At 36.2% G+C, this 21467-nt stretch overlaps 1 long non-coding RNA gene across 1 annotated transcript; it reads left to right on the plus strand.

Annotated features, from left to right (window-relative positions):
- Window positions 1-1878: 1878 nt before the first annotated feature.
- Window positions 1879-15638, plus strand: LOC107305727 (uncharacterized). The gene is made up of 4 exons (XR_001551877.3): window positions 1879-2061; window positions 10486-10571; window positions 12876-12989; window positions 15444-15638. It is a non-coding gene; the product is annotated as an uncharacterized LOC107305727 (long non-coding RNA).
- The last annotated feature ends 5829 nt before the right edge of the window (window positions 15639-21467 follow it).

Here is a 21467-nt window from a genome sequence, read left to right on the forward strand (position 1 = left end):
CAGGGAAACTTATGTATATAAGATTTTGACTTAACGCCACTTGGTCCTCCTTCCTGACCAGTTACATTTTGTGTTGCCATCTTTGACTCTTTGACACTTTTTTTCTCTTTACTGTCTGTTTTGTTTATTTTTATTTTTATTTTTATTTTTATTTTTATTTTTATTTTTATTTTTATTTTTATGTCTGCTATACTGCAGACAAGCAACTTTAAAGTTAGTGTTCAGGATACCCGAGTCCTGAGAAGGCTGCTTTATTTCGTTCCCTTGATGACATGCCAGGTTTGCACAGCAGCATGTTTCCTTTATTTCTCTTTGGAATAGTTAGAGCAGACAAAATGGAGAATGATTCATAGCCACAGTGTTCATCTCTCTAACCAAGGCAGAAGCTTCCACCACTGGTACCTTGCATGCACAATGCAGGCAACTAGTGATCCAGGAGATACACCTTAACTGATCTTTGAAATGATGATAAGCACACACTACTCCTCTAGTATGATTTTCAGATAAAATCTAGTATTAACATGTGATGTTCCAGAAGATGTGTTGAATGTCAGTCCTGATCAGAAGCTCTGGTAAAGCTGCCTGTGTCTCAGCACAAACTGAGGGCTGTTATGTGTATGAAAGACATTCAATTGAAATCCTTTTTCTAGCCTAATTCAGAAAACATATGTGTGGAAAGAGCCACGTGAAATTCTTTCAAAAATTCATTTTAGTTGGAAAATTGCATATTTTATAATTTTCCATTAGAAACACCGAGAGCTTCAAAAACATTTCTGTTGCAGATATTCAGGCAGTGTGTGTGTATGTGTATGTACTTTTTTTTCTCCCCATCTATAAAATACTTCAGGAGTGGGAGAACAGACTGCTATTAAAAAACATCCACTTGAGAGACCTGAAGTAAAGTTAAGAAAAAGAACCCTGAAGCCTGAATCTTTTTAAAATGATTGAAATGGTTTGTAAAAAACGTGTACTTATCTTCTCCTTTTTTTTTTTTTTTAATTTTTATTTTTATTTTTATTTTTTAACCCTACAATTGAATTAAGTTTATTCTGTTTATCTCAAATAGTAAACCTGGGGTCATAACAGCTGGGAAAAAAAAAAAAAAGTATACTAAAATCAAACCAAATGCAAATCTGATGGCTAATATGATTTGATCTACCAAGCTGTATCTACAAGCTCCATGTCTTTCCAGTGTGCAATGATTTCAACATTACTCAGAGTCTGGATTAATTTTGTCCATTTCTGTATTTTTTGGTAATTAGCCATGCTGTTTGTAGCAGGGTGGTTTCCGTCTCACACTGTTGTTGGTATATACACTTTGGATGCTGATAACACAGTCTTACTTCCAGGATGATCTGCATCTCTTTTAAGGGGGTTATTCTGATTTAATTACAGACTATGACTGTGCACATTCGCTGGAAGATTATGTCAAAAACCACAAAGCTCTGAGCCTCCCTAGCTCCCCTCAGATAGAAACAAATTGTTTTCCAAGTTTACCAGTTGAAGTGGAGTTGCTGGTTGTTTGCCTTAATTTGCAGTTGTCTTTTTTTCAGGTGCTCAACTCCGAGCAGGTGTGAGGCAACACCGCATCAGTGCATCCGTGCAGCACATCAGCAGAAGGGCTGGAGGGCTTCTGCTGGTGTCTGGGAGCCACGCAAAATGTGACATTTCCCTCTTGGGAAAGAAAGAAAAAAAGAAAATGGGAAAAAAAAAAATAGGGAGGGGGAAGGAGTTGTAGTGGGGAAATCAATATATAGGTATTAATGTGCCTGTGTGAAGATTCAAAACAGATGGGGAAAAGGTCAAGGATTCTTTGTTGCTAAGTGCGTTTCTATGACAACTTCAATATGTACGTTATGCGTGAGCAATCATTTGTTCCAGCTGCAGTATCATTAAAGGGCCAGCATTTCCCTGAACACTGGGAATGTTATTTGTGGATTATATAGTTTTTCTTTACCCCCCTTTATGCTCAGGTTCAACAGGTAAGACTCATGAATACATGAAAATCTCAGTCGATCGCAGCGTGCTACACCATAGGACTGGTTGAGTCTGGATTACATGGTGAGTGCCTTAGAGGATGCTGAGGAGCTTAGTAAGGAGATTAGGGAGATTAGTTTAGATCCAATCATGCAGTTAAATCTGTACACCCATGACGGTTGGCTGTGCTGGATGCATTTTCTGTAGAAATTATGACATGAGACACACGCGTGACTGGTCTCTCTTGAGTCATCCGAAACATGATAATAGTGGTATGCACAAAGACTTACAAAACCTTTGGACATCAACTTATAAAAAATAATTAACATTAATGCTGATAGAAAGTGATACTTAATTTTTCACATATTGAAATGAGAGGACAAAGCCTTTTTCAGCACAGCATGGGAATCTGGACCAAGAAGCATCAAGTTTTTTATTCACTGGAATCAGATTTGTGGATATGTTACAGTTATCTAATTCTAACTTTCTAATGTTTTCATTTAAATAAAACAACTACTAACAACAGCATAAAGTTCCCAGCCAGGTAAACAAAAGCAAAGTTCTGGAATAGGGATACTATCCTGGAACCTCAATGCAGATCAGTATCTGCTGCCAGTGACATGGAAGTTCAAGCTGTGTACTAGGTAACATTTCTGTTCTTTTTGCACCTTGAAAAAGTTAATCATAGTAGAATCTCTATCAGACACGTGTGCTTCTCTTTCAGTACTCCAGCAGATATCTAGAAAATCTTCTCTGATTTTCAGTATAACAACTTTTTTGCTTCTGACTGCTTGTGAAGTTTTGGCACACTTCAGTAAGGAGATATGTATTTATGTATATATATCTTTATATATATCTTTATATATATGCTTATTTATTTATTTATTTGTTTGTTGCATGTGTCAATGCAACTACTACCTATTGGTTTAAATGATATAGGAAAAGAAACAGTCCCAAAGAAAAGGCTCACTGAGAAAAGTGTTTAGTGAGATTCTCTGATTCTCTAGATGATTTTTCCCAGAGAAGCTGTGGATGACATCTCCTGGAGGTGCTCAAGGCCAGGTTGGATGGGGCCCTGGGCAGCCTTAGCAACTGCATGATTTAGAAGTTTGCAATGCCTCCAGTGGAAGAGGAGTTGGAAGTAGATGATCTTTAAGCAGCCATCCAATCCAGGTCATGCAATGATATCTGATTCTTGATCTTGTTTAGAAATTAAAATGTTCACTGTCTGTGACTTCATTAGATTTTCATTGGCAAGCTCACTGTGCAAGCCCATCACTCCTTAAAAAAATAAATAAATAAATAAATAAATTGAGAGTGATACATGTAGTGGAAGTTTTATGCAATAAAAATCCATATCTTAAATTGTAGCAGAGACGACAGTCTAGATTTGCCATCACAACACTTTTCTTTACCAAGCAGGAAGGAAACTGTTATACTGCCATGACTTGCATTGGCCAGGCAGCAAAGTAAGCATTATTTAGCACTTGGAAGTTGTATTAAAATGAAGACTTCAGTATTGAAAGCCGGTTAATAACACAGGCCTGATTAACATCTCTTTTGTCTACTTCCTGACAAATTACCTTACTCTTCTGTTCAGATTTTTTCCCCTCCGTTTTTCTTTGTTGCTGCTCGTGGAAGAGAACAAAGCAAAGTGTCTGCTCTGCGTTCTGGATCCTGTCCATCTTGCTTCACCATATGGAGTGATAATGGACTCTGCTATTCAGATATTATTTTGTTCTTTGAGAAATATATAAAGGATGGTATTTATTAAATTCAGTGGAGGGTGTCAGGAACAAGGCTAAGCATCCTGCAGACTGAACATCCTTCAGTGATTTTACATCTGTGTAGCTGACTTTCTGGAAGACTAGGCTCAGCAGACCTCTGCGTTACATAGTGCTTTATCCTACAGTTTAAGCATTTCACAGTTGGCCATACCGTGAGTTTCTTCATACTGCCTTGCAATTTTTCTTGGTAAAAGAAGAGTTTATTCCCCATTTTCCAGATACAGCCTGGTGAATTATTAATTAAGTCTACGGTTTCAGCTTGGTGTCTGTGCTGATAGATATAGAGGTCCAGACTCACATCTGTTCCAAACTGGGAACAGACAGCACAAGTTAACAGTTATGATTGGAGTGAAATGTCATAAGGGTTGTTCCCGTACTGGATCACTTGCATTTGTAGAATAGTAACTAGGAAACTTGAGAAAAACAAATCTGATGATGAGCATGTCTGCTGATAGAGCAGCTGAAGGAGAACAGAAATAACTTGCGCAAAGATGTAGAGATGTGATGAAAGCCCATGCTCTGATATTTCAGTGCATCTTAGCTTGAATAACTCAGGTTAGCAGCATCTTATGTTTTCCAGAAAATGGTGATTTCTGGAGTCTTGAAAGTCAGCTGTAGTTCCTGAGTTTCAGAATGCACTGTCAGGAAAAAAAAAGTGTCCTCACTGAGGTACATCTTCATTCAAGTATATGCAAAAAGTTAAGCTGCAGTCTTATTACTTTTTACAACGTTACTTATTACATTTATCCCTCAGCCTCAAGTACACAGAGCCCAGCCCTGTAAAAGATATCAGCCATGTACCATTTTGAAGCTACGGTATTTAATGGTTGGCATTCATTAGAAAGTCTTGGAAACACTCATAATTCTCCTTTTGTAAATATCAGTCTCTTCAAATTTTGACTACAATGTACAGAAATTTCAGTATAAAATTCATCATAAGTAGTAATCTTCAGCGCTGTGTGAATCAAAATGGTGAAGAATTGATCTTCTTGTGTCATTGGGGAAAAAAGTCACATTTGTTACGTTCTCTGAGTAGACACATTTGAGCTAGCTGGATATGAGTTGCATTCACCAAGTCTACTCATAGTACTGTAAGACAGTGCTGAAGCTGTTAAACCTTATTTCTGCACACATAAGAAGGGCAGGGAAATGGGGATGTAACTTTTGAAATTCTATTTCTTATGGTAAGTTAAACCTTAGTAAAATCTCCATTTTCATTCTTTTACTGAACACCTAAGTTTCTACCAGTTCTGAGTATTGAGAAAATCACCACTGAGAACTGCTGATGTTCCCACAGACTCTCCTATCCCATCACATTTTTGGGGACAAAGCAGCTTCTTATTGTTTGTCAGCCTGACCACATGTGAGGTATAGGACTGTTAACATTTCTCTGCATTCCTCTCTGTTTCCTGACTTCCTACAGACTTTTAATGTCTGCATTTGCCAAGAAATAGAAAAGATACCCAGGTCTTGTGTTGTTTTTGTAGTTCTTCTTCCTCTCTTCCTAGTCAGTCAGGGATTTAGGCTCTGAGCTTCCCATGCATCAGTGATTCTCAAAGTCTTTTGTTCAAATATAAGCATACACTGCACCATATTGGAGGTGCGCTGTTGCTCACAGATTAACGCATTCGTGAGTCCCTTTGGCGAAAAGGAAAAAAAAAATCCAAAAAAAAAAACCCAACATAGTAAAATTTGTCTTCATTTACAAGACTATTAGCTATTTACAAGACTATTAACTACGAAGAGAGCAGAAAAAATGAAGTGCTATTTAGAATAATAATCAACATGTCTGAGGATAGAGCAGAACACAGTATTCACAAGTGTAAATAATAATAAGGCTGCAAGAAAAAAAAAAAACAAAAAAACTTGTTTTACAAGGCATATGCTGAAAAAAGAGTATTCTGACAGAAACAAATGAACAAACGAATCAATGCAAGCACATTAATTAAAAAGATGTTCTAATTTTTTAATTAATTATTTTGGTTTCCCCTTCTTACCCTCTGCAAACCTCTATGAAACAGATAGAAATATCCAATGGAAGTCAAAGCTAAAAGAACCAACCTACCAACCCAAACAGTGAATGAAGTCTATCAAGTCTAGGAAGCTGTGTTTGAAGCACTGACAGACAGCCTTGCTGTTGGAAAAAAAAAGTGCCCAGCAGTGGGTGCAGGCATACAGAGAGTAATATCAAGCTTCCAGAATCTTAGGCAGTTCTTCAAAAAGCCCCCAGAGCAAGCTACCTAAGGATTGCACTGACAGCTTAGGAAATTGCAAGATGTCAGCTCAACTGACAGGTAGCCTCAGGCGGCAAGCACAGTTTAAGTGTCATAAACACTGCTCATGCTATATGGCCATAGTCAGTTTTTGTTCATTTTTTAAGTAGAGACATATCAAAGTTGAAGAGATTTGCAATATTTATTTTGTTAATTGCCAAAAAATTTTGCTGGTATTTAGCCCCAGGGTGTAACTTTTGTGATTTATTGTGTATCATAGTTGTGAAATACTTTTCTTAAATTGAATAATTTCAAAATAGCTCTCTAATGGCAGGGTGATTTCATTGCAATCAGTAATAAAACTCTCCTTAATTCAAGAGAACTGATAAGCAAACACTCTGTGGGTTTCTGATAGATTCTTTGAATAATTATTTAATTATACTTCCAAGCTTGCCTTTTTAAAATATATATATATATATATGATTTATTGCTTTAAGAAGCCCTAGTAAAATTTCTGTGTTTTAGGACTGCCGTCAGAGAATTCAAATAGGCATAAACTCGAAACAGCAGGCAGGAAAATATCCCTATGAAATTAAGGACGAAATCTTAGTCTTCAAATTTAAAAACTGAATTTATTTACATCTATGTTGCTAATAATTTTTCCATTAATCCAAACTTAAAAAAATGAATTATAATATGTAATACACACACACACATATATATGTAAACATATATGTATATGTTTTTCTCCTCAAGACATACTGAAGATAACTGTGGACTTCTGTGCTAGAATGTATTAGAGAAAGTACAAGCTGTCATACTAATTAACCATTTAGTCCCTGTGTGTCCAACCTTTTGGCTATTCTGGACTTCAATGAGTGAAGAGGAATTGTCTTGGGCCACATATATGTAGGTTGCTCTGAAAATAATGTCTCATTTATTTCCATGTAAATGATGACAGATACAGAGAGCACAATAACACAGCTTGATTGAGGAAATTCTCGGCTACTAAATACTATTTTCCCACATAATCTTAACCACGAGCTATGCATTCTTGTCAGCAATGAACAAGTGCCTGTTTGTAAAAATCTGTACCAGCAGAGGTGACTCACTGTTGCTGTTGTCACTGCTGAAGTGTCCCACTCACTGCCTCACTGCACTCACATCCACTGTTTAGTCTCCACAACTGTTCAGCAAGAGTCAATGAACATCACCAGGTGCAATTTTTTCCACATGGGGGAATTAAATGCCACACCTTTGCTTCATAAGCACTTCCATGTCATTAAAGATCTGGGAGGAAAGAGTGCGAGTTTCAGGATCAAAGAAAATAGTAATGAATAATAGAACACTGATTGAATTCAGATAGCACCAACCTGGAAGAAAGATATTACAAGCAAGCACTAAGTCTCTTAAAAAGGCCCAAGAACTACTTTTGTTTTCATATACATGTGTAACGTATATGAAAATATATGTTTTATACTATAAGCTCATAGTTTTAAATGATATGAGTTGAAAACTGTATTTCTTTAAGAGTGATGAAAGAATGGAAAAAAAATACCCATGAACATCATTACAATACTGGATACCTAAACTGCTGGGGAACAATTTAATGTGTAAAATATAAAGATGATGCTAACAAGTCTTGGCAGTAAAGCAGAATTGTCAAGAAAATATGATGATTTTAATAATTGCATTTTTTTTAAACTTGTATCAGAATGTTGCAATAGATTTGATAGTTCGTAGGGTTACATGCTGATATTGAGTGCACATAGAAATCAATATTAATGGAAGTAATGATTTTCTGCGTTTAATATGTCATTATAATATGGTTTTTTCACTGACAAGTAATGCACATTCCAGAGGCACTGGTAAGATGGTATTAAGCCACATAGTTCACCATCTGACTGTCAGAAGAGCAAGCACTCCATTAACTGCTGCTTAAATATCTTCAACATGTTTAAAGTGATAGCTTATTAACCATCCAGCATCCTTCTACTTTCAATATAGAACAGGCGCTAATGACTTCTCAAGTGTCAGTTGCTGAAATCTTGAAGATTTAATGGGATGCATGCTTCATAATTTTTAGAAGGTTTGATAAATTCAGGGGAAATGGCTATTCCTGGAGTTGTGTTTCTGTGATAACCAGGATACAGGCTGTTACCCACTGGCAGGAGGCGGTCTATCACTGCCAACGTGACCAGCAGTTTTAATAAGAGGTGGAATTACACTAAGACAGTGGGAGGAAGTTTCACAAGAAAGCATGTTTGTAAAAATGTCAAGCTTAGACTTGATCAACTATTTGTTAATGTGATTAAACCGAGAGGAAGATCAGTAGTCAGAAATATTTAAATGTGAAGAAAACTCTAGGAGAGTGTGAGAAAGAAGGTTAATAGTTATAACAGTTCAAGTGGTAAATAGGTCCTTGGAAGGGAGTGAAAAAGGTAGAATATGCATGTTCTTGACTTGATGGGCATGTTGATTCCTTGAAAAATTATATCTCTTTATAACTTTGTATGTGTAAAAGCATGGTTCCCACATGCTACACTCAGTATTTGAGTATTAGCAGTCTTGTCTTCTTATGTACTATCAGCTTGTGACTGTGTCTAAAACCAGCTCTAAAATTAATATCTTGAGTCATCAGAGATTTCACTGTGTGAATCACAAAAGCACAGAATGTGAAGGAGAACAGAAGTCACCTGTGGGGCACACCCCTGTCTCATAAGTTATAGCATGTTTTCCATCTCTTTTCTCTCACTCCTTAATAACACTCCAGGGTGAAATTCTACCTTTTCTGAAGCTATTGGGAGTTTTCTTTTCCACGCCACTCAGACAGAATTCATCCTTCATGCTCTGTATTGCCTTTTGATGAGTAGGCTTCCTTCCTTCCAATTTTATCACAGTGGAATCTATGCATTAAATTCTGTCAACTTAATCACAAATAAAAGATGGCTTAATATTTTATACTGTGTGTTTGATGTAAGGAACTCCCAGATGATGTTTGTGCTCTTTACCTGAATATAAAATGAAAAAGCAGATACGATAGCTGTTCTACTTGGGGTTGAATCTTCGGAACAAGATTCTCAATTACAATAAACTTCTTTGCAAGTGGGTCCAAAAGACAACATCTATTAGCGTGAAGGAAATTGACTATCTCTTAGAATAGTTCAGATCCCCATTTGGTAGAAACTGTCAATTCACTCCACTGACTGAAATTATATTTATATTTTAAGATAAGTTTGAACTTTGTCCCTGGTTCAGCTGGCATTATGGGGAAGTCTAAGAATTTAATTATATGTCTGTTAATTTCTGCAAGGCCTTTTGCTATTTTATTTCTATCCAGAATAAAATAAAATAAAATATAAAAAAATAAAAATAAATAAATAAAATAAAATAAAATAAATAGAGCCCTAAAGTTACAAATATTTGTGTTTCTATTATCCAAATGAATACCTTTTCATTGATGATTCAGTAACCCTTAAAATAGGTGGTTCATTATATTGACATCTGTAAGAATACCTGTGTGAGTAAAGCTTCTTTATAAGAAGACTGAAGCTCTGAACTGTTATCTGTGTAAATAGTTTGCTGCCAGCATTCACGGTTTTATCTTGAATATCAGTGATATTCAAGGTCACTTTTAAATGCCCGTAGTTCACGGTTAATGAAGTAACTTGGGAGTTTTGTCTTTAAAAATAAAATAAATAAATAAATAAAAATGGACTGAAAGTCAAAAATTAAAGGCAAAAAAATATACAGTTTCAAAGCAAAGACAGAAGCCTGAGCCGTAAATAGGATCTCAGAGGAAACAGCTGCTGATGCAGGTTTAATTCAAAATAAGTTACTGTTGAATAAAGAATGCTATCATTTGACTCAGTAGGTTAACAGTGCTTATCAGTGTTGTTTACTAATGGATTAGATTTTTATATAAAGACAGTTTCCAGTGTAGTTGGTATCATTGTTATCACTGTGATAACCCATCAAGAAGCCCCACTGTACCATAAATACAGGGGAATTATCTTAACTTTTTTTTTTTTTTTTAATGTTTTGTTTTGTTGTTTTTTTCCCCCATTTGTTTTTGATTTTTATTTTCTTCTGATTATTATTTTTTTTTTAATATTAGTTGGGGATATTGTAATACTTTTAGAGTTTATTCCACTGAAACAAATATGAACATAGCCTTGGCTTATTTTTCCAATAGAAAATAACATTACCATGTGTTAAGAAGTCCACAGAAAACTGATATACCCAGCTATTCCATTTCTGCTTTGTACATAAGCTACTATGTGCAAAAATGTTGCTCTTGTTAATGCTTGCTTTAGTACAAAGCACAGCCAGCTTCCATTAACCCATTAAATAGGCTGATAGCTGATTCTGATGCCTGCGGGACTCTTCAAAGAACAACTAGCAGTTCATTGCTGTACTAATACAAGCAAACAAGATAACACCTTTTATGATTTCAGATACAGCTGAAAGGCACAATTAACTTTGTCTTCTTTAAATGTCTTCCCGAGCCCTGGCTGGAGAAATAGCTTAGGACCTGTTTTTCTACTGAATGCTGTTTAATGACTGAGGCATTACTAACACAGTGAGATGCCAGGTAAGTGTGAAAGTACTATGCCATTTTACTTACTGCCCATTCCTGATTTTTAAGAAAAATAATCTAGAAATGTTTTCCTATAATAAACCCAACAAAGTATTTTACTGCTGTTGCCATCTATAGATTTTCTTATTATCACAGTATTGCAGAGATAAGTTAATCTTTCTATCAACATGCACAGAAATGCAAAGCAGTCTGAAATCTGAATGTAACTCATTCTACTGCAAGTGTTAGAAACACAGACCTTTGGAAAAGCTGGCACAGAAAGACAATTGTCCTTTGGAATGAAATGTCACCAACAGTTTTGTGTACCAGCAAAGTGACGATGAGCAAAAAAAGGCACATTCTGTCAACCGGGAAAGTAAGGACAGTTCTCTGCAGTGTTAGCCAGCTGATTTAGCTAGTTTTATCTCACTCATTTAACTTCCATGAACCATCTATCATCAGACTTAACTGAAGATTTAAAAAAGCTATGTATATATGTCTATACGCAGAGCTCCACTAATGGTCAATAGAGATTTAGGGTTTAGATTTTCTGGCATCCAGAACTAACTGAAATGTCTTCAAGTGTTGTCTACCTGACTTAAAACTGCTACTCATAGATGGTCCCATGTAGTTAGCTGCCATTCACTACACATATTTCATAGAGCCTCTTAAATTACAGCAGAGTCTGCATACAGGTAAATAAAGCCTGACCCCAGTGACTGGCTTGCAGAATATCTCCTGTTCCATTGACTTTATTCAACAGATCTCAATTGAACTGGGAACATCTGGATTTAGCTGTCTGAAACATGAAAAGCTTATGCAGATTAGAATAAATTTATTAAAAACAATAAATTTAAAAAAAATAAACAATTTATTAAAAACAATAGATTGAGAAGTCATTACCATCTTAAAGAAAAATATTTTTGAAACTTGGAATGTCTTTTTTATCGTTTCATAAACCAAGATGCATTTGATACATTTAATTTCTCAGGCGAATTTTAGCCTCTGAGAATCATTCCTAGAGACATTATGACAAAAATTATCCTCTGTAGGGAACTGCTTTTGTCTTCTTTATAAAATGATAGCATAAGTTTACACCTTCGCTGTTTCAGAAGCAGCCCTGAGGTCTAGTTTGCCAGCTGTCTTCAGTGCCTACAGTAACTTGGGCTGCAGTGGTTATCATCCAGATGACCACCTGGTGCAAGTGGAGGAAAAGCCTTAAATTTTCCCTTTGAGTTGCACTGCTCCCTAGTGTACAATTATTTGCGGTATGTATGAAGCTTCAAAATTTAAAATTATCAAAGACTGTTAGTTCCCTAAATCCCTACATTTAGGAATCTGTTTCCATACCAAATGAAGAGATGCTGGAGAGAAAGGACTTGATTCTGGCTCTCAAGCTACCTTTTATTTCTTTAATTTAAACTGAGAATAGACTCATAAGAGAACTGCAAGGTAAATAAATCAACACTTACTATTTATATTATTTTTTTTAGTAAATAATTCACCATCACAGCTAGCCACAAATGAATGTTTTGTGTCTATAAGAGATGACACACAGCATAAAGAATTCTCTGTTTAACAGTAATACTGATCAAAATGTTAAAAGCTCATTTCTATGGTGTGTCAGACCCCCAAAATAATTGGTGTATGCGATGAGAAAGACACAGAACTGTGGTTGCCTGGGTGATTTCAGTGTCAACTATCACCACCTCTGTGGAGTTGAAATGGCTTTTCTTTAAAAACAGATGACAATTTGCCATGTTAGTCCACTGTTCCAATAAGCTAAATTTTTGTTCTTGTCAACTCATTGCCAAGGCACTCCCAAAGCAGAAGAAATTTTTGCTTTTTTACCCTGCATGGCTGGCATGTTAATGGCTGTATCCTCAGGGAAGTAGCACAGATATCACAGAGAAGAGGAATGCACAGTGTATCCCAAATATTTACACGCTGAGGAGAAGATAGCACAGTAAGGTAGCCTCACCCCATCCCTCTTTTCATACATTCTTCTTCCAGTCATATAATCTCCAATCCAATTGCAAAGGCGTGAACATGAGGTCTGCACTCCTTCTCCCGGGGTAACTTTTGCATTAATTACATTGCTGGGACAGCAGGAGAAGATATAATTGAAGTTCGGTATGATGGGTAATCAGAAAAGATGAAAAAATCTGCTGTTTTGCTTTTTCACCATACTCAACTGTCCTGTGAATATATAAATTTGTTAAAGGGAAATAGAAGTTAAAATTCTATACACCTTATTTATTTAAACAAAACATTACTAATTCTTTTTTTTTTTCTTTTTTTTTTCTTTTTTTTCTTCAGTCTCTTGACACTAAGATACAGATAGATATGAGAATGTCAAGGATGCTAAAGTGATTGTAAGAATCTGCATTGACAAGAGATTGTGTTCAGGTCCTCACCTGCATGAACCACCAGGTGAGAGATGGATGAGAAAAAAAGATAATAATATCAACTTTTTTAGAATAAATGCTACCAGAAATTCTTTTTTGGGAGAAAAAAACAAAATATGGGAAGAAGATAATAGTAAAATGTCTGAATGAACACCAAGCTTCAGAACTGAAAAAGAGATTGAGGGGGGAGAAGAGCTAGTAATAGTTTTTCAGGAATGGGTCATTGAAGCAACAGAAAATAAATATTCATTTCAGAGGAAGAACTGTAGCAATGACATCAGAAGAGCTCACTGATACAGAGAAGCTTGAATTATCATAAACAGTGTTTTTGATGAATTTAAAGGTGAGAGAAGTAGAGAGACTTTGGGAGAAAGAGCACAATTCCCATAAGGCTGGGAAAAAAATAATTTAATTAAGGAGAAATTTTGTAACTGCAGCCCACTAAATCTAGAATACCAGAATAACAGGGCTCATTGGAGACATTGGAAGTCAAGAAAAAATATGTACAATAAAGGGGAAGACAAGGAAGATATGTACTTGACAGAAACCCTTCTGAGGATGCTGTGACTGGTGTTGCCTATATGTCATACACAATGTCCAGGCACTCTGAGAGATTCTTCAATATGTCTGATTTGATTCTTGGGCTTGAAATGATATGCTGAGTGAAACCGAGAATTAACTGTTTGAAGAAATATTTAATGACACTTTGTTCCTGCACTGCTTGACATGAGCAATTGTCAAACCTTTTCCTCGTAAAGAAAATTAGTGGTGTAGAGGTCAACCCTCATGAAATAATAGACACTTTTGCAAAGTTAAAAGAATGCATTGATCTTGATCCCACTACCATCCAGACAGCAGCAAAAAGTCAAGTTGTGGTCTATACTGTCTAGCCTGACAGAGATCTTGATTTGCATTATTATCCATTTTGAAATAATAATTCCTGTTGGAATTCTGTCTTACTGTAGAAGGTGAGACAGTTCAATTATTTAATCATACCATCACTTTCAATTTGAGAGACCAGTGCTAGAGCAAATGTGCTTTTTGTTTAATTTATACCAACACTTCACCTCATAGGTCTGTTCCCTGTTTGTGAGTCTTCAGTTACACACCAAGAATATCAGGGATCTTTTTTCTGGTTTTATATCTGTTAAATTTTGTGAGTCTCGCATTCAGTGGGTGGCTTTGAATATAAAAGTTTTGTTCATCTATACATACATTTCTACAAATTCATGAAATCTGGAAATCAGTAGGGATGCAGAGATCTCTTTAAGTCTATCCTCCATTTTACAAAACCAGATAAGCAAGTTGAGCATTTTTCTGTAAGTAAGTTACAGTTTCCCCTACCAGCTGATTATTTCTGTATTCACTTGTTTCATTTTATTTGGGATCTTTTTGGTAGGTATTTTAGCTTTCTGTCAGAATAGCATTTATTACACATTTTTCACATTCTTATACAGTATAACAAAATTTTCTGCTTCTGCTGTAGCCATTATAGGAGTTGTTCTGAGGATCACTTAGAGTTCATCTATTCCCATAGATGACAAAAATATTAAAACCAGAATTCAGGACAAGAAAACTCAAGCTCTGTTTCCCTATTTATTTATTTATTTATTTATTACCATTTTCTCCTGATCAAATCTGACATTCTTGTATTTACTGTATGCATCAGTAGAAAGTAGGGTGTTGGCTTGCTGGAACTCTTGAGAAAAAGTACCTGGGGGTCCTGGTGGACAACAGGTTGACCATGAGCCAGCAGTGTGCCCTTTCGTACAAGACCAAATTTATTCTAGGGTGCATTAAAAAGAATGTGGCCAGCAGGCCAAGGGAGATTATCCTTCCTCTTCTATTCTGCCCTGATGAGGCCACATTCAGAATGCTGCATCTGGTTCTAGGCTCCCAAGCTCAAGAATGACTCCTATAAGGAGTCCAGCAGAGGACCACAGATGATAGACAGCCTTGAATATTTCCACTATGAGGAAAGATTGAGCAATCTGAGTCTGTTTAGCCTGGGGAAAAGAAAACTGAGAAGGAATCTGATAAAAGTATATAAATATCTAATGGGAGGTGGGAAGTAAGTGGATGAGGCCAGTTTCTTCTTGGTAGTCTGTAGTGATAAAACAAGGAGTAATGGCCTAAAAAATGAAAATAAGAAATGCATAAAAACTTCTTGGTTTACCACAGAGCATGGCAGAGCACTGGAACACGTTGCTCCGATAGGTTGTGGAATCTCCTTCTATGAAGATATTCAAGACCTGACCTATTGTAGGGTATCTTCTTTTGCAGGAGAGTTGGACTAGACGATCTCTTGAGGTCCCTTCTTACCCATGTGATTCTTTGATTCTGATTCTGAATTTTGTGTTGAGTTAACCATTTAATTTTAAAGGTTATTCTTTGTTATTATTGTTGTTGTTCAAGTGACAACCATATACTCTTCCTAACTTCTGTGAAGATAATAGAGGCATCATGTTTTCTCATTCAGTGACAACAGCGTACCTCACACAATGGACCAAGTGCTATGCAGTTCACATGAATAGAAATGTTGTTCAGCGTATTAGCATGGGAAGAAAGGCAGAAAGACTTGAATAAAATTAGTATATCTGTTTGTGTTTGAACCAGCTACATAGTTCTATACCTGTATCTCATGATGAAAAAAATAAAAAAATAAAAAAAGCAATATGTTGTGAGTGCAGCAGTCATACTTGTAAAGTGTTAGTTCAAAATAATTGAAATAATATTTGCTATGAGATACTGAATAGAAGCTGCAGCTGTTTGCCCAATAAGACAAGTTCAATATCTGAGTGAAATTGGAACATATAATCAATATTGATCTAGTGAGAAAAGTAACAATAATCTTATAACTCATTGGAAAAGGCCTAGCTTTGTTAACCTTCTGGTCATACTGCAAGACCATCTGTTTTTTGGTTTTTTTTTCTTCTTTTTTTTTTTTTCTTTTTTCTTTTCTTTTTTTCCTTTTTTTTTTTTCTTTTTTTCTCTGATGATTTGCTAAAGATTTTAAGGGTACAGACTGCAATTGCTCTCCTACAGAACTGACTTGTTATTATTGTTTTTCTCTGTATTGGTACTAGTATTTAATGAAATATGTTACATGATGCCCCGTCCCTGGAAGTGTTCAAGTCCATGTTGGATGGGGCCCTGGGCAACCTGAACTAGTAAACGTGGAAGTCTGGTGGCCCTGCCAGGCAGGGGGGTTGAAGTTTCATGATCCTTGAGGTCCCTTCCAGGTCAAATTTGGCATAATGCATCATAGTTATGAAAGTTTATTTCTTACTTCTGGCCCTTCTGTGTATCTTGAATCATCCTGAGTTGTTTTGAGATAAAACTGCCCATCCAAATAGATGTATCTATCAAACATGGATTGAAAGCTCCTGCTGGAAGCTCTCCATCTTCTGAGAGCTCTTGCTTTGAAGAACAGCATGAGTGAATGAGGCAGTGTGAGTAGCCTAAAAAATTGAAATTTGAGAAGAGAAACATCATCAACTTCCTCGAGAACAAGAAGCAAATCTTTTTCTGTGGTGCTTGAATGGATATGGGAACAAGAAGAGTGGTGGAATGGAGAGCTAAGGATGTGAAAGACCACAGAAAGCATAGGAAACAATGAGAAATACTGGCTGGGGTAGAGTGGATGAAGTGAAGTAGAAGTGATATGCGGTAACACACATTAACAATGACTATTTACAAATCTGAAATAAGAATAAAAATGATAATCTTTTCCCGTATGGAGATGTGTTGAAGTTCTCTCAGTCTTCTGAAATGGAAATGACAAAGAGGTTCCAAATTCCTACTCTGTTCCAAAAAGAGAAGAAAATGAGGATAAACTTCAGTTGCATTTGAATCAATTTCTGGCTAAAGCACAAGTGTCACTAAATTAGTTAAGAAAAATGAGAATTTTTAGACAGATGAACAAACCTTATTTTATTATCCATTTTGTTTAGATATCACATATGTAATTTTATCTCTTAAAAGGTAAGCCAGCTTAGGTTACGAGCTTTTATTTGGTTGTATGAGATATTTGTCTATTCTGAGAGTGACAACTATATTGCCTAATTATTAATGTCCTTCTGCACAGTATCTATTATTCTTTACGTTTTACCATTGTGTTTTCTCAAAAATCTAAGTGTCAATATGCAAAGTGTTGAACTTTTGTTCTGGGGTATTTTACATGCTAATAGTGGAGCAGGAAATGATGCATTTCAGTCCTGAGGATGGCATGCATAAGAGATTGTAAGAACATCAAAATACAAAATATTCAGTTTGAAATAATGTTTTCAGAGTTATGGCGGCACCCATAGGTAGAAATGTAGAAGAGGTAATATATCTTTTCCAGCGCAATATGAATTCAGCAAATGTAGACTCACAGCAAAATAGAGAATGTTTAAAGAAAAAGTACAAATCAAGACAATTATATTGCTAATATACCTTAAAGGGGGGGGGGGGGGAATAAGCTAAGAAACAAAAAATAAACAAGTAAAGCCACTGATTTTATAAGTTCATCTCTATCAGAAATTGTACAGACATGTTCAGATAATCCATCTGTTCTCTCAACTCAAAATTTCAGTGCAGTAGACAGAAGGAGCATTGAAGCTATCAATAATCATAAGTATCTCCTCTGTGTTTTCTGCCCTGCTTGGGTTTCAGTTAGTTAAAACTCTGAAAATACACCAGGCTTCCAAATAAAAGTTTCCAAATGAAGTGTTGAAGAAATCCAAATGTGTCATTTAACATAATACCTCATCTGATGCTGAGCTATCTGCTGTGGATAGGGTAACAGCCTTCCCATCTCTGAATGCTAATGTAATGTGCAGTAGTGCTATTTGGAAATTTAACTTGGAGCCAACTTTCAATAAGCATATCCCTCCCCCCTTCCCTTCCCTTCCCCCCCCCCCCCCTTTCTGATATGAGGGTTTTCTTTTAAAATGGACTCATTTGTGTAAATTGTAGGCAGGTCTGTTTGGAGCCTGACTATTTCATATAGTTGAGGGAAAGCAGGCTGATTTTTATGGAGTGAGCTATCAGGTAGATACACATTTGACACAGAGTACGCTGAGTTATCAACTTTCTCCAAGGGCAATCATATATCTTCTGTATCCAGAGCCAAATTATATTTGACATTCCATTTAAAGCCAGAAACATCTTGATGCTATAGTAGAGTGTGAGTGGTAACAGTGGGAGGGCATTCATTTCATCTGAATGGATGTCTGCCCTACTTCTCTTGGCTGTAGATGAGGTCTAATCCCCCATCATTATCCTATCCAGATAGAAATCTCAGTTTACTTATTTCTTTCCAATGACATTCCTTCCTATGTTTAGCAAAGTTAAAGGGGGCTAATTTGAGCTAGTTTCAGACAACATCATAACCAGCATTGTTTATATAGCCTGTTGTAAATATTTCTTTGCTTATTGCAGGAGTTTTCACATCAAGTCTGGTAGTTTGTAAATAAAATTTCCTGCATTTCACAGGCTCAGCTTGTTAAAAACCACCATATCTTAACATGGGAGTTCATTGCAGTTTTTCATGCTCTCAACCTCAAATTAAAAAATAAACTTATTTTTTGAGAGTAGTCAAGTAAAAGTCCATGAGTATGGAAAAAGCGGCATTCACTACTTTTATCCTTCAACACAAAAGTGGAAATATTCAGTTCCTGAACTGGTTTGTGACACACTGAAACAAGCTCAAATCTTCTCTGTTTTACACAGACCTTAAGGTCATTGAGAGTGTTCTGTATCTGTGGAACTAGGTTGAAATTCCGCATTCATTCCACTTCTATTGGATTATGCTCCAGCGATGGCCCAGCCCACAAATAAACATTCAGTGCAGGAGGAAGTTTGGGATGTGATTTCCTAAATTTTTCAGAGCAAAATCATTTCTGTATTTTGATTCCTCCTAAACCATGAAATTTGGAGTCTATTGTGAATAGCACGGCATGCAGCAAAGTTGTCCTAGTATTTGGATACCTGCTTAGCCACTGTATCCCACATCTGTTGTGAACAACATTGTATACAGCATTATTACTATGAAAGACTATTTTTTCATTAAGAATATTGTTCATGGCAGCAAATCCTATTGCTAAGGGTAAGAAGTCTCCCTTTATACATGCTTGCATTGTTTCCTTCATTATATTTTTATTTCACATGTCATTGAGCAGGCATATCTCATACATCTTAATTATGTGATTATTTTCCAAGATGGAGACAACTTCTCTGTTTCTGAGATGGGGGAAGTGTGGGGGGAGGGTAAACTTGCATATAAATATAAAAAAAATAGAGGAAGTAGCACCTTATATCAAACTGTTTTCACATTTCCTTCCCTATTGATTTTTCAGAAGATAATTATTGTGGTTGTAGTGTGGGCTACTCTCATTAGGAAGCCATTGATTTTTAGCTACTATTATTGCTTCAGAAGTTGGAACTGGGAGGGAATAGATAAAAGGAAAAATTAGGGTCAATATTTTATTGCTTTAATGTTTGTTGATTGCATACTTTGGGCACATCCTTCACCAACTTTTGTTTGGTTGGTTGTTTGTTCTTTTTCTTTTCTTCTTTTTCTTTTTCTTTTGTTTCTGATAAAAGGCCTGGAAAACTATTTATTTATTTATTTATTCATTTATTTAATACAATAATCTCCTTGCTTTTATTGAGGTCAAAGATGGAATATATATGCCTTCATAAAATGCAACCTTGGACTGATGGAAAAGACAAAAACCCATTCAACTCTTTTATTAGGAAATGGCCATTCTTTCTGTAGTGTCCACATTTACATGGGCTGCAAAGAGCAAAAGCACCATTATGCACTCAGCAGCATCACTTAGTATTGTATTTTCTATTGGAAGGTGTGATGTGGTTTAACACAGCAAGCAGGATATGGTGGGCAGAATGCCAGCTAGTTGTGCAGCTGTCACTTCAGAAGGCTTCCTAGAGAGACCAAAAAAACACTCAAAAATATACTAAAATTACAGATTTTCACTTTCCCTGAATAACAAGGTTTGTCTGAAGCCTCTTTTTTTTTTTTTTTAGTGTCTAGGCAATTTGGTATTGACTCCCTCAGCAAAGCCTTACTGCCTATTATGAAGTGTTTTCCTGAAACTGGAGGTTTCCCTGCCTTTTTTTCTGCTGTCACTATCAATGACTTGTAGCTGTTGATGCACTGCTTCTACAACAGATCCCAGAGTTAAAACAGAAGTAAAATCTCCAAAGACCACGTGATCAACAAAGAGATGCTACTAGGAAATCCAGCAAGACTAGATGTTCTGTGCAGTTTGTGGTTTGAGATAGAGCCTGTTATTCCTATGGAGGTTAAAAGAAGTGTTAAGCTCTTATAATTGTCTTCCTAGCAGCCAGTGCAGTGGTTGTAGATACAAGAACATCTCAGCCAAACATATACTTGTAATCTCTTCCCATGTCTGGATTTGGGGAACAAAACCTGGAGATCTGAATGAGATCAACGCTTTCCTAAAAATATCCAAAATCTTTGTTTCCATTCATGGCTGAGATCTAATAGTGACTTTTCCTTTTCCTTTTTTCTTTTTTTTTTTTTTCCCTTTCCTTTTCATTTTTTTTTTTTCCCTCTTTTTCCTTTTCCTTTTTTTTTCTTTTTTTCTTTTTTGTTTTTTTCCATCGCCTTGCAGTTCTTAGGCTTAGTGTATCCTAGGAAATAAAACTTATTGGTTAGAAGCCCTTCCACACACACACACACACACACACAAAAAAAAAAAAAAAAAAAAAAAAGCATGGAAGCTCATTTCAGTTTAGTTCTTTTCTGTCCTGCAGAGGACAGAACTGTGTCTTGGTGCAGGAGATGGTATTCCCACCAACTATGTCAGTGATGGCATTACTGTGACTGATCAGCTCATTGCTCGCTGTATGCTAGAGGTTCATCTGGAGCCCATTTACTAAGCAATGATTTTCAGCGAATTTAAGAAAAAAGAGGATTTAAATATAAAGATTTAAATATATATATTATTAAGTCTCCTTCTGACTTTCTTTACCTTGGGTGGTCATGACAAGGAGGAATGAAACAACCTCAGCACTTCTATACTCAGGCAATTAAATTCTACATAAAGTCAGACCTCCAGGACTATGTGGTTCAGGTGCTAATAGGTATTTTTCTGAGGCCACAGAGACTACCTGCAATGGATCAAGAGATTTCATCTGGAATTACCTGGCTCCTTGACCTTGGTACAACAAAGCTGCCATTGCCTCTCTGCTGCCTCCCATTTCAGCTGCAACTTGAAAGGTGTCCTGGCTTTTCAGGGCATGTCTACATTGTCAGCCACAGACAAGCACAAGCTGTGCTCTGAACTGCCAGACACATGCTACCTTTCCTGGGGTGCTGTGCAGACAGGTAAATGTGAAACTGCTGCCGTGCTAATGAGTCCAGCTGGATGACACTGTGTCCTACCTGGCTTAAAGCACATTCATTTCCATAGAGAGCACTGAGGTAGTGATCAACATGTACCTTAATGTTATATTGTTAGGTGCCAGGAAT

This window comes from Coturnix japonica, chromosome Z, assembly GCF_054131305.1.
Source record: "Coturnix japonica strain WE chromosome Z, WE-NBRP24, whole genome shotgun sequence".
NCBI classification, from domain to species: domain Eukaryota; kingdom Metazoa; phylum Chordata; class Aves; order Galliformes; family Phasianidae; genus Coturnix; species Coturnix japonica.